The following is a 14800-nucleotide window of genomic DNA, read 5'->3' as shown; positions in this document are numbered from 1 at the left end:
TCTTAAAGCGTCTCTTCCAAATTTAGCTGTTTTCTTTAGATTCAAAAAATCTCATAGTCTATAAAATTTCTGTGGGACTAGGCCAACAAAGCCTAAATGCTGGCAGTGTCAGTCCGCATCACTGAATTCCTTTGTCCCTGCCCCTCTGACTCACCAGTGAATCCTACTGTTTCTTCTCTTAATGCCTTGTATTGAATTTTTTATACTACCCCACCCCAGACATTTTTCTTAATTAGTGGGAAGAAATAGTTTCATCCAAATGTATGACTGAAAAGTCTCTGACCTCTGAAAAAGAACTTGATTTCTGGATTTTCCACATTCCTTCCTCTTCGATATTTGAGACTAAAAGGGTTTGAATGGGGGCACCTGGGTGGCTCAGTGGGTTAAGCCACTGCCTTCGGCTCAGGTCATGATCTCAGGGTCCTGAGATCGAGTCCCACATCGGGCTCTCAGCTCAGCAGGGAGCCTGCTTCCTCCTCTCTCTCTGCCTGCCTCTCTGCCTACTTGTGATCTCTCTCTGTCAAATAAATAAATAAAATCTTTTAAAAAAATAAATAAAAAATAAAAGGGTTTGAATGTGTGGTTGTGTGTACAGCACAGAGCCCCTCTGACTGGCAAAGGAGCATCCCAGTGATGAAATTCTTCTCACTCCTACCACCTTATGAACTTTACAGCTGCACAAACAGGTGACATGTGGCATTAAGCACAGAAGAGGGATTCTCAGCTGTAGTGCTGAGATACCCTGCATATCAAAGGGGAGTGTTAGGTGCGCTCTGATTAATTTGTTAGCACTAGAGGTAAAAGACACCAAACTTTGCAAATAGTTTATTTTTAAATCCGTGACACTGTTAAATTCCTGTTAATCCGCTGTTAAATCAGTGGATTCTAGTTTAAGATTCTGATCATATGGTAATTCATGCTAATTCATATACTCATTTGCTTCTAAAAGCACTTTTTCCCCCCTTTTTTTTGAGCATTTAGTAAAAGTGGAATCTTGTCCTGGACTCTGAGATCATGCACATAGGATTGTCATCATTTTATCTTTCTGTTGCCGAAGAGTAAATATAACTGGTATTCTACCAGTACCAAGCCGGTTTATTTTCTCCACTAAAATTTATAATTACTTAGGCTCTGTTAGGAAAATCTGTTAGCCCATATCTGTTTTTTGATCTGTTAGCCCAGATCAAAAATAAAGTAGCTTATTTGCCTCTACAAATATATCCTTCCTACTTTTGGTGGTATTATCAGAGGGACAATTTCTTATCATTTGAGCCTCGCCATAGCTCACCACCATACTGGCCTTTTCTACTCACTAGGATCAACCTATGACTTTGTGCTTCATGCCAGGCTCTGGTCCAATCTCAGCTCATCCCCAGGACAATGTTTTCCTTCTTTTTCACTCTATTAAACCACTTTGATCTCTCCTATTACTGAATTTATAAAGTCCTTTTAACCAATATTTCCTACCAGATGCTCAATTGTTCTCTACTTGTCCTTTGTTTGCTAATCTTATTTTTCCAAATAGACTATAAGTACCCTGAGGATGTGATCAGGTAATGGATTTGTTCTCTAATGTGCTAGGCCCGGAATTAAATCACACTAGAAAAATCCACAGCTTATAATTTCTTGTATGAATATCAAATGACAGGAATCCCATATCTGAAAATAAATAAACAGAGCACATAGCTTGGTTTTTAATTCAAAGATGGTGAGCTAATTAGAAATGAAATTAATATATGTGTGTGGCACTTTACTCAGTGCCTTGTTCAGAGTTATATTCGATGGAAGTTAATTCAATTCTTCCCCAGGTTGTTCGTTGTCTTTGGTAGAGAGTGAGATCGTTTAAATCTAGCGATTTTAAACATATGGGAATGGGGGAAATGAAAAGAAAAGAAAAGGAAAGGAGAGGGGGAAATAAGTCACAGGAGACTGGATAGAGAAGAAACTGAAGGTTGATGGAGGGAGGTGAGCAGGGAATGGGCTAAATGGGTGATGGGTATTAAGGAGGGCAACTGTTAGGATGATCACTGGGTATCGCATGTAACTGATGAATCACTTAATTCTACTTCAGAAACCATTATTGCATTGTATGCTAATTACATATAATTTAAGTTGTTTTTTTTGCTTTTTTTGTTTGTTTTTTGTTTTTTTTTTTAATTTGACAGAGAAAGATCACAAATAGGCAGACAGGTAGACAGAGGGGGAGGGGGAAGCAGGTTCCCTGCGGAGCAGAAAGCCCAATGTGAAGCTTGATCCCAGGACCCTGAGATCATGACCTGAGCCAAAGGCAGAGGCTTAACCCACTGAGCCACCCAGGCACCCCCTAAAATTTAAGTTTAAAAAAAAAAAAAAAAAAAGAGCTTCTAAAAACATTTCTCAAGACAGAGCAAGGAATTCAAGGATGCAAAAATAGAATTTATAACTTCTATTCTTTTTTTAATTTCTTCCCATGACAGTTATAGCTAAAATAAAATAGTTGTGTTTATTGTTGTTGCTGTTTTGACAGAAACTAAAGATCCTTTATCCCTTTATCTCTCTTCAATTATTTTAAATAATGTGTAAAGACAAAAATGGAAAATGAACTTTCTCCATATATGGGCGAGTATGTATACGTTCAATTAGAGGACTCATATTCTCAAATGACTCCTGAGAAATGCTTTCATGGTATTACAACCCCTGAAATCTCTTTTAAAGGAAACATGAGTGGGACAGCCAAAAGGGGAGAAGCACAGTTACTTTGAATGAAACATGGCCCACATGTGACTTCTAAGATTACTACACTAGATCCTTTTTTTTTTTTTTTTTTTTTTGGCATTGTTGCCTTTTGCCCTCCTTCTCCTCCCCTTCTTCCTCCTCTGTCTATGCTGGCTTTATCTTGGCTCCATCAATGAAGGCATGGCAGTGGAGCTGTGATTGAATGTGACTGTTGGCACATGGTACAAGATAACGTTTCACCCAGTCTCTATAATGAAACTGCGCACAGTTTACCAGAGCATGGTCAAAGGAACTTTTGATCTTGTTCATAGCACATACCAAACTATTGTCAAAACAGAGGAGACTTGTAATGTTGTTTATGCAAATAACATCAGACAGGGTGTATCTTTTCACTTCAGATATAAATTTATGTAGGGTGTATCTTTGGAGTTAGACTTGAAGGAAACCAGGCTGTCCAACGGAAGTGCTGTTTTGGGACAATTAACTAATTGAAAATGATCAGGCAGTCAAAACATAAATTTTGAACAAAGCCCAAGTGTCTCAATTCAGACTTTGTTTTCTAGATGACAGAATATTTCACTTAACTTGAAATTTGTGAGTCTGTATAAAGGTGTTTCCACTCTTAAACTAACACGTTTTAAGTTCACAAAGATCTTCTTAGTGGATAGGGATGGCTAGCAGTACAGATGAACTCCAGTGACATTTAGGCTGTTTTCTTTACCAGAAGACCTTTACTTCTAATATATCTACCAAATTCTTCTAATTTTACTTCTAATAAATCTACCAAAACACACAAATGTCTTACTCTGTGATGAAGTGTTTTGTAAGATGAATTTCTAGAGATTTGTTGGTCAAATTATTTGCTTTCCCTTCTACAAATTCATGTATACACAGAAAGTTGAAACTTGTAGAAATGAAAGCTTCATTTTATATTAATTTTGTGACACAGATAACATAATAGATGATATGAATTTATGCATGTGAGCATATGCACATGCATACATTAGTATTTAACTCAAGATCAAAGATTCCAATATTTAAATGCTACTAAATGTTACGGCAATAACCCCTGCCCAAATGCTGGCTCTCCTCTTGCACAGTTCTCATGTCTGGATTCCAGTAGTTTTATATCTGGATGGAGTCAGTGTGATTTTCAGAAAACTTTAGAGAAGAGAAGTATGGACAATAGAGAGTGGTACAACAGGAAGTGGAAACAAATTTCAAGTCAGGATTAAGGTGAAGTCTTTTCCAATGTAATCCTGGGAAAAACTTAAAGCAGAGTGTCCCCTAAAACCAAACTTTCATATTTATAAGAGAAAAAGGTGAAAGCAATTTAATCCTGTAGATCACAGTGAATTTTTAAATACTGGAGTCCATTCCAGAGTGAGAAAACCAAAAAGACCGAACATTTAGTGGGGGGTAAGGGAGGAGAGCTGGGCATATCAGACCTTCCGAAGGCAGTCTTTGTTCAGGTTGTTCCCTATTCATTATTCCTTTTGATTCTTTCGTTGGTTTTATAAAGCAGGCATTTCTGTTTTACAAATGAAAACAGTGGGATTAATAGCAAATAAGTGAAAACTAAAAATTTATTGGTATACTTAGATATGACAGTCAAAAAATAAAATTACTAATGATATGCAAAGCTTCTGTTGTTGTTTTTTTTTTTAAGATTTTATTTATTTATTTCTAGAGTGGAAGAGATCACAAGTACACAAAGAGGCAGGCAGAGGGAGAGGGGGAAGCAGGCTCCCTGCTGAGCAGAGAGAGTGATGCGGGGCTTGATCCCAGGACCCTGAGATCATGACCTGTGCCAAAGGCAGAGGCTTAACCTACTGAGCCACCCAGGTGCCCTGAAAATCTTTAATCTTAATAGAAAATTAAACACAAACACAAGTACACACACTCCTCTATTGACAACTTTGTTCTATTTTAGTATCAGTCTGTTTCTTGAGTCTCTGTTTACCAGGGTGAGTTGACCAGCCAGTAGTAACTGGTTATAATTCTCCCTTTGTTATGGTATTAAAGAGCCATGTTTAGGTTGTAAAGAATAAGATATATTACTTTAATATCTGATAACTGGAAAGCAGTTCCTAAATAATTAACTCTTAAGATATTAACCCAGCTCTTAAAGGTTTTCTTAAAAAGAATTTTGTTTACTATATCACCTTAGCCTATAGTGAAGGACTTAAAAAGGTAGGAAAGATGAATGTTCTTTTGGAATATGTCTTTTCTTTTATGTGCACACAAAACTGGAGAAATGGAGGTATAAGTCAAAATGATAAATGTAATAACCAACATATATACCTTGTCTTATTCCTGCACTATTCTAAGCACTTTACATATATTTACTTGATACTCATAAAACTATCTTACCTTATTATACCCTAGTTTGGCAGATGAGAAATTAGAGCACAACGAGTTTCAACACTTTGCCAAAGTTCATAAAACTGGTAAGTAGCAGAGTTATGTTTTAAACCCAAATAATCTGATACCAGAATCTGTGTTTCTAACTGTTATGTTATGACATGTAGCTTCTCTATATATACAGTACTCTTTGCCCCCCACCAAATCCTCAATGGCCATAGATTTTATTAACATTAAAACAATGTGTTTTATTTTATTATTTAGATGAAAAAGAGAATGACAGAATTCTCAACAGCTAGGAAATAGTATAATGTTCTATCTTGAAATCATATTGTCTTGATATCATACTGTCTATTTCCTACCTTTCATTGGGTTATATTACACTTCCACTCAAAAAGATGAAGCTATTCTTCAGTCTTTCTTTTTGTATCACTCAGTTATGTTTAATAAGTTATATGATATTAGCAAAGTAGTGACAAACTCATTTGTAGGAATTTCTTGAGCATCTCTTATTTTGAAGTTGTAATTCTGTATATGGATATAAAATGAGAGGTTAGAATAGGAAAAACAATGGTTATCAAAAAAGATTCAAATCTCTAAAAACATTAAGAATAATTAGATGTTTTTATTCCAAAAAGTCGAGGTAATGTATTTGTCCAAGGCTGAAATCAAATGAACAAACAAAACCCAGAAAAAAAAAATAAGACCCTCTCAGAGTCATAATAAACTATGTGGTAAATAAGTGGGGGAAATACTAGAAACTCTTTGAGCTATAGTAAGGGGACAAAAAATTCAGTGAGAGTATGCCTCATGCCGTGGTTCATTCGAAGCCTTTAAAAGGGATAATCAAAATTGGCTGAAACCTTTTTTCGCTGATTGATAGAAGATAAGTCATGAGCTCAAGAAAGGTTGAGTCAGGGCGCCTGGGTGGCTCAGTCATTGAGAGTCTGCCTTCAGCTCAGGTCATGATCTCAGGGTCCTAGGATCCAGCACTGCATCGGATTCCCTGCTAGGCGAGGATCCTGCTTCTCCCTCTCCCACTCCCTCAGGTTGGGTTTCCTCTCTCGGTGTGTCTCTCTCTGTCAAATGGAAAAAAAAGAAAAAAGAAAAGAAAGGTTGAGCACGCAAAGATCGTGGTTATCATCAAACCAGCCAATCGCACCTGTCCAACCACGTGATATGAATTAGTAACTCATCATTTATATGCCAAAGTCATATTGTTTCATGTTACAGTTCTACTGTAGAAGTCTTTTTATTTTTAAAAAGTGAGATTTTTCATCATTATAATCACATAGTTTTATTCTATTAAAAATGCTCTATTGCTTTAGTTGGTCAGATAATTGTGCCTCCATATCTCATCAGTTAATAGGAACTTCTATTAGCAACACCTTATCTAATTAACCCTATTATGGAAGACATAAGTGAGACCCATTTGGACTAGATAGGATCCTCATCGAAACCAAGGAACATTTATGGAACCAGTAATCCTGGCACAATCTGATGGCTTTATATTCTGTACACACTAGAAGCTCAGTGAAATGCCTTTGAAATTGACTGAATGGATCACATTCAGAGCTAGAGTGAGAAGATAGATAGAGAACTATCTCCGAGGGGTACTTTCAGTGCTACAATAGAGAAAACTTCAGGCCAAGAGGGATGAGTGGTCACCCTATGAACAGTAATATGCAAGTTTGTCCACCAAACCTATGTGTGGTCAAAGTGCTAATGTTCTTATAATGAGTCCTTGGCATAAAGCTTAGATCCTTAAATAACTGAGAGCCACAATTCCTTTCCAATCCCCCAGTACTGTTCAGGCATTAAGGATTACAATTGGATTAGGAAGGAAAGAAAGGGTTCTAGGTGTTCATGAACTTGGTCAAGTAGAAGTGGTGATAGAAGGAAGGGGGGCTTCAAAATGGTCAATGATTGGCTGATAACCAGCATCAACTGACGCATGATTTTACTACTGCTGGCTCCTTGCAAGCGTGTTTTAGGATATGAGAACTGCCATCAAGATACAGGAATCAGAGCCCATATTATCATAAGCCTGTAACATTGTTAAAAGCTCATCTTTTAATAGAATTTGAAAAATGTCCAACGATCGAGACCTGCGACCAATTATTTGATGTATCACATGATGTGAACGTGGTTCTTTGACCCCACTGAGACAGAAGGGTGCCCAAGTACTCCATCTCAGCTGAGTGGCTGCATCAGCTCCCAAGTGGTGATTTGTCAGTGGCAATAAACGTCAAATTAAGAATCTGCTTCCTTGAACTTTATAAACTTGTCTCCTTGAAGGGAAATTATTCTGTTCCCATCACGGAGCTCAATAAGTCCAGTCCCATGATGTGCTAATATTTGTTGTTGATACTAGTACTGATAGAATGATATGAGAAGCTAATATCCATATTATAAAAGTCATCATGGGTGTGCCTGGGTGGCTCATGGGTTAAAGCCTCTGCCTTTGGCTCAAGTCATGATCCCAGGGTCCTGGGATCGAGCCCCACATCGGGCGTTCTGCTCAGCAGGGAGCCTGTTTCCCCCTCTCTCTCTGCTTGCCTCGCTGCCTACTTGTGATCTTTGTCTGTGAAATAAATAAATAAAATCTTAAAAATAAATGAATGAATGAATAAATAAATAAAGGTTATCATGTTTGATAGTCCAAACAAAGAACTAGACATCACTGCAAATAAGAGATGGGTCCCTTCTCCAAAATGGCCATTACACATTGTGAGTGATCCCAGAAATGCTCTGTGTTTCTAAAATGTTCTGTATTTTTTTCAAGGTCAATGCTTATGCCTCAAAGAAAGTGACAATAGAGGTAAATATTGCCATATTAAGTTAGGAAAAGCTGATTCTTATAAGATTTCACAGTAACAAAAATTACTGTTTTAATTCTTTCCCTTTAACAGCCTAAAACATTTATTCTGTGGGATGGTTGTAAAGTAGGAGTGTGAGCATTTTTGAGGTGCGGAGTCTAAGGTTCTACGAAATGAGGTTACATTCAAGGTTACTTGTTTCTGCAGAGTCAATAGAAGTCATGTCACTTGAATACGCAAATGGTGTCATTGATTATATAATATATATTTACACTTTGGTCTTGTCTGTAACCAACTTATAGTAACCTCAATTCCAGAGCCATATTTATTATTAATACACTTCTATGTAAAAGTACTGACTATAAAATTAAGTGGGCCATTACTAGGAGTATTTGACAGCCTTTTGCTAAATTCAAAAAGACCACATGGCAATATACTTCCTGCTAGACAGCTGCCCCCATAAAAAATCTGCTCTCATAAGAAGCATCCTTGTTGACCAGCTGAATGACCCACTTGTGTCTGGGCAGAAATCCATTCATTCTGGGGCTGATACATTGCTAGGAGGCAAGAGAAAAAATTCACTTTCTACCATACTTTACAAATAATAAACAAGTAGGTATAAAAAATTGGGCTTCATTAGTTTAAATGTGTCATTCTTAATCAATACAACGAGAGAATCAAAAAGCAAATTACCAATAACCCCTTGAATATTTCATGTGATAGGTTCTATTTTTTCAGTTTATTTCTCTGTGAAACTGATGTGGGAAGAGCTTTGTTTTTGCTGGTTTCTTTGTGAAAATAGAAGAGCTATAGGAATTCCCTTTATTTTTGTAGATTAGCTCTCTTATAGAACCAAAGATTTCTTTTCTCTTCAAGTAAATTAACCTCATATAGAACTGATGACAAATAAATGGGTAAAAACAGGAAATGTTAGCCTCTTCTTTTTTTTGTGAAAACAGGAAATGCACACTTCAGAAAAAGACAGACAAGGCTAAAAGATTTGTTGTCAGAATCCTTCACTCTCTTGGAACAACTGTGCTGCCTGCCCTTAAAAATCAAGTGAAGTGTTTCTAATGCAGAGAATTATAGCAGTCCTGTTCAATAAAGTCTCTTGATAGTAGAGAAAAATGTAAAAAATAATGAAATTATCTTTCCTTTCTTTCTTCTTCTCCTTCTTTTTTTTGGACAGACAGAGATCACAAGTAGGCAGAGAGAGAGGGAGGAAGCAGGCTCCCTGCTGAGCACAGAACCCAATGTGGGGTTCAATCCCAGGACCCTGAGATCATGACCTGAGCTGAAGGCAGAGGCTTTAACCCACTGAGCCACCCAGGCACTGCCCTAAATTATCTTTTTAAGATATAATCTATCAGCCTATTGTCTTTTCTATTTCTTTTAAATTTTTTTTTTATTATTTTATTTTAGAGAGAGAGATAGCACGGGGCAGAATGGGGGGTGAGGGAGAGAGAGAATCTCATGCAGAGTCTGCACTGAACACAGAACCCAACGAGGGGCTCCACCCCACAGCCCTGAGATCATGACCTGAGCTTAAACTGAGAGTCAGACGCTCAACCGACCAAGACACCTCGGTGTCTTAACCTAATGCCTTTTAAGAATTTTATTTTATACACCAGATCCTTTCCCTATGCTTACCAAGTTACTTCAGTTTAAAAGGCCTAGATGAGGAAACACAAATATGATGATGCAGTTGAAAGAAGATAATACAAGATATTGACCAAATTGTTTTGACCATAATGTTTTCAATAATGTGGCTCGGTTCTAGGCTATCTTGGATTCTGTGTACCCATATTTCTGTGGAGATTGAAAGGATTATGTGACAGATTGTCCATATAAGGTCTGGTTGGTTAAAATCATCAATATGATGATTTATCGGTTCTACCTAATTATATTTCCTAAAGGATTATGCTGTATTTCTTGGTGCTTGTTTACTGAGATTAAATTCCATCAGTCAGTAGGAATTGACACTTTGTGTGTCATTTACCCCCTTTGCCTAGTCGTCATGCACATATTTAACTAATTTTGTTACTAGGTAGGATTGATAATGACATTAATCAGAAAGTGTATCATTTTACCCAGTGTAGTGGTTCAATAAATATTCCATTCAATAAATATTCAATAAATATTCCATTTTGGCAGCTCATGTTCGAATAAAATAGGAAATGTCTTTTCTTTCTCAACATATTGAAGCTACCTGAATATACCAACTTCTAAAGTATATTTATGTTGATTACCCAAGCAGATAAATACTTCTCTAAATACCTATAAACTTAGGGGCACCTGGGTGGCTCAGTGGGTTGGGCCTCTGCCTTCGGCTCAGGTCATAGCGGGGTCGCTTGCATCGGGCTTTCTGCTCAGCGGAAAGCCTACTTCCTCTTCTCTGTCTGCCTACATCTCTGCCCACTTATGATCTCTCTCTCTCTGTCAAATAAATAAATAAAATCTTTAAAATAAATAAATAAATAAATAAATAAATAAATACCTATACACTTATATCCAGTTAGACTCAAATTATGTGTATCCTAGATTGTCTTATATTGCTGTTTTAAAGTCTCCTCCCCACGAGGCGGCCTCTATGTTAGAGCACAAGAACAGTAGCTTATATTTTTGCATTAAAAAAACCTTTGGTCTTTATCTCACATAAGATTGTCTTGTAAAATGTTTGTTGAATGAATAACAGAACACAAATAATGGTTATAACGCTTTTAGTTCTGGCACAAGGTGTAGAAGGAAACAGATGTGGAGGTTTTCACATGTTGTTTAATACCCCCAAATAATAGCAAGCAATAGTAATAGCAGTGTCTTATGAAATATAAACCATTTTAAAAATCTAAAAGTCAATAAAACAGAACACTCATATACTTGAAAAATTGTAAGGGGGGTTCTTAGACCACTGTTTAAATCAAATGGGTGGCAAGGAAAAGGTTAAATAACAACCCAAATGGAATGTGAAAGGATAAGAGTAGAGAGAGAAAGATAAATGAGTGCCTTTGGAGTGGTAGTAATGTTGTAAAATGGAGGCCCCCCCCTTTCTTGGGGGAGAATACAAGGAAGAGCCATCATCAGCATATTTTTATCCAAGTGAGAAGGAGGCAAGATAAAGGGTTGCAGGAGAGACTCTCCAAATCTGAATAAAGATGACTTCTTTTAATGTTCATTTCAGCCATGTCTCAAGAGGTAACACTTTCTCATTAGGGACTCAGTTTTCTGAGCAAGTTTTCTAGCCAGTTGCTCTTTGTTGGGCCCTAAAAATCACTATAGTGAAGCAACCTCCTTCATTGCATGTGAGGTTTCTTGAGTTCTTTATGGAAAACTCAACACATGTAAATAAGTAGATATAACTTAGAGTGGGAATCACAAATGTTAGCTGCTTTCCTGGGAATGCATCCCAACTGGAGCGTGTCCTTTCAAAGGTGTCAGGAGCTCAGTTCTTGGGTAGTTCTCATTCCTCGAGCCTCTGCAGCGCATTGCTGCTTGTGATTACCAGTGAGAGTGGAATGTGCAGGAAATCAGGTTGTCTCCTTAAACCACCATCTCCTTGTGACTCGAATTTCTGCATGAGATTTGGAGAAGAAGCCATGGACAAAAGGGGTCAAAGGGAACCAGGTATGCACAGAGCCCACAGAGTCCAACAAAGGTGCTGCCACTTCCTTCTCTGTGGGACATTTATAGGATGGCCATGAACACATTGATTAACATTCAGTGTTTTTGGTGGGGGAATTTGCAAAACCATCAACAGAAACTGGAAAGTAACTATCATTCTTATATATATATATATATTTTTTTTCCATTTTACCTTTTCTTCCTCTCTTTCTCCCATTTTCCAAATTCCCTCTGACTTTAGGCATGCTTTGGTTTGAATCAGGTAACTTAAACATTTCTCCAGATTTTACAAAAGACAACCTTCTTCATTTGGTGGCCTTTGTCAACTATTATAAAAGCAATGAATTTACACCTCTACCTGAAATTGATCTTTAGATACCTTGTTCTTTTCTGTCTGTACCTAGACATACATCTTTCAATATCAATGTTATTACTCTGAAAATGCCCCTGTATATTAATCATATTACTACCTACCAGTCTCAGGTATCTAACAAAATACAAGTAACTTACGTATTTGTTATTCTGTTTTCCATCTGTAACACAGTGTGACAGAAGGACAGCTATATTCCCAGTGTTAAAACTTCTGTAGTCCTTTGGGTAATGCTAGAATCTCTGAGTAAATATACTGACCTGTAACTTTCTTCTTTCAATTTAGTAAGATATTTGGCAGTTACTAAATAGACCTTTTAAAAGGTTATTTTAAATCTTGATTTCTTTTTGAAAGTGTCTGTGTGTTGTGGTCTCAAAAAATTGAGTTTAGGGGTGCCTGGATGGCTCAGTGGGTTAAAGCCTCTGCCTTTGGCTCAGGTCATGATCCCAGGGTTCTGGGATCGAGCCCCGCATCGGGCTCTCTGCTCAGCAGGGAGCCTGCTTCCCTCTCTCTCTCTCTCTCTGCCTGCCTCTCAGCCTACTTGTGATCTCTTTCTCTGTCAAATAAATAAATAAAATCTTTAAAAAAATGAGTTTAATATGAACTCTATGACTTAATAACTATAATTTGAAAAATACTTTCTCAAATAAATTCAAATAAAAATTTGAATTCCTAATATATAAATATGAAAAAGGTCCATCTTCTCCCTTTTAAAATGGATATGGGTATATGATGGGGCATTTGGGTGGCTCAGTCATTTAAAGACCCAACTCCTGATTTTGCCTCAGGTCATGATCTCAGGGTTTTGAGATTGAGCCCTGAATTGGACTCCACACTAGGTTTAGAGCCTGCTTAAGAATCTCTCTCTCCCTCTCCCTTCGCCCCTCCCCTCCCTCACTCTACCTCTCCAAAAAAGTGATACAGATATATAAAATTATGTATTTGTATTATTTTTGTAGATGTTTTAAAATTCCATAATTTTGAGTTATTTTAATTATTTTTCAGTCACCAAAGATGGTTTCAAATTACATCAATAGTAATTATATTAAAAATTACATAGTGATAGGTCATAACTTTGTAGAGAGGTAACCTTCTTAACATATGTTCAGATTTTTTTTATTAATGGCACAGTATTTTGTCAAGACTTGTCATAGTTCTCCACATGGCCAGATATGTCTTTTATAACAATAAAAAGCATCACTTCCTAAAATTCACTATTTTTAACTTCACAGACAATACAATTGGTAATTTACTTCTAATTGTCCTTTCCTTTGTCTATGTTACTTTTGCCTAGTCTTTTAGCTCCATCTTCTTTTAAATCTCACTAGAATTATTCATTGTTGTTATTTTCACATCACTTTATTGTAATGCTTATTTACCACTACATGTTTACCACATCACGTGGTCATTATTGTCCTGTGTATCATACTCCTTCGCTCTGTATCACATTTCTTCTTCTTTTAGAATCTCCTTTAGTGCTCGATTCATTGAGTATCTCTGAGTGACAAATGTTGATTTTTGTTTGCTCAATATTGTCTTTATTTTAGTTTTATTTTTCAATAATGTTTGAGGACTTCTGGTGACAACTTAATGTATTTGGTAGTAGATCTAAGATTGGAGCAAAAGTGCGGTCAGGGTTGAAAATCAGGATGCAGTTGTTACGTTTTCTGACCTGTAAACAAAGAAATAAGATGATTAAAACATAGTGGCCAAAGTGGAAAGGGAAAATACAAAAAGAAACTCATTGGTTGTTGTGTAGGTCATAGGTGGTGTTGGGGAGATTTTATTTAAAATGGTAAAACCAAATACTAGAAGTCTAAGTAAGGTAACAGAGATACAACACATTATAAAATGTATTATTAAAAATTTACCACTAGAAAAGCTATGCAAACTTTCTTAAATACAAAATATATCCAAAAGAAAGGAAAAGGAATAGAGAACACTAAGAAATACAGTAAATATAAAATGCATACTGTATTTCTTTTAAAATAGAGATTTTAGATAAAATAAAATTGCATGTAAATATATTTGTAAGCCTACATGAAATCAGTAATATTCTAGGGAAAATGTCTGTGAAGGAGACAGATACAGTTATCACAAAACTCTATCTCCATAGAAATACACCAAGCTTAGGTTGGTTCACAGAGGAATTTTAACGAACTTTTTAAGACTATACAGCCCAGTATAATTTAAGATAGCACCAGAGTATAGAGAAAGAAAGAAAATTCCCCATTATTCAAATAAAATAAGTATAGCTTTGAAACTTAAACCTGCTTAAACACACACACACACACACACACACTCTAAAAAGAAAAAACAGAACCCAAACTTACTTATAAATATCAATGTGACATAGTAAATAATTTCTTAGAAAACAAAATCTAAAAGCACATTAAAATATATAATAACAGAGGGTTTTTTTTTAACATTCCAAAAATATTTCAGTATTAAGAAATTAGGAAATCTACCACATCAACTGATGTGCAAAGAAAAAAAAAATGATTCTCTTCATAGAGATTAAACAGACTTTCTTAAGATGATTTTTGTGTCCCTACATACACACGTGTGTGGTGCACATATGATGTCAGAAAAAGTGTGTGTGTGTGTGTGTGTGTGTACACACATACAAATCAATCAGTGACTAGTGAGTTGAAAATAGTTGACCGTTGCAGTAGGGGTGGGATGGGAGAGGGTATCTTCCCTTAACATATTTTTTAAATCATTTTGACTTTTGAACTCTGAAAATGTTTACATCATCACAAAATAAAACTAAGACATAAAATCTGAAAAAGGCACCTTAAAATTAAATGCATGCACGAACAACAATAACTGTGTGAAGCTATTTGAGGGGTTGAGATGCCCATCAACTCCTACTTACTTTCAACATATATTTATTGCTGAGATTCCGTTTATT

Source organism: Neovison vison, chromosome 13 (assembly GCF_020171115.1).
Source record: "Neovison vison isolate M4711 chromosome 13, ASM_NN_V1, whole genome shotgun sequence".
In the NCBI taxonomy this organism is placed as follows: Eukaryota; Metazoa; Chordata; class Mammalia; order Carnivora; family Mustelidae; genus Neogale; species Neogale vison.
This window is presented reverse-complemented; position numbering follows the sequence as displayed.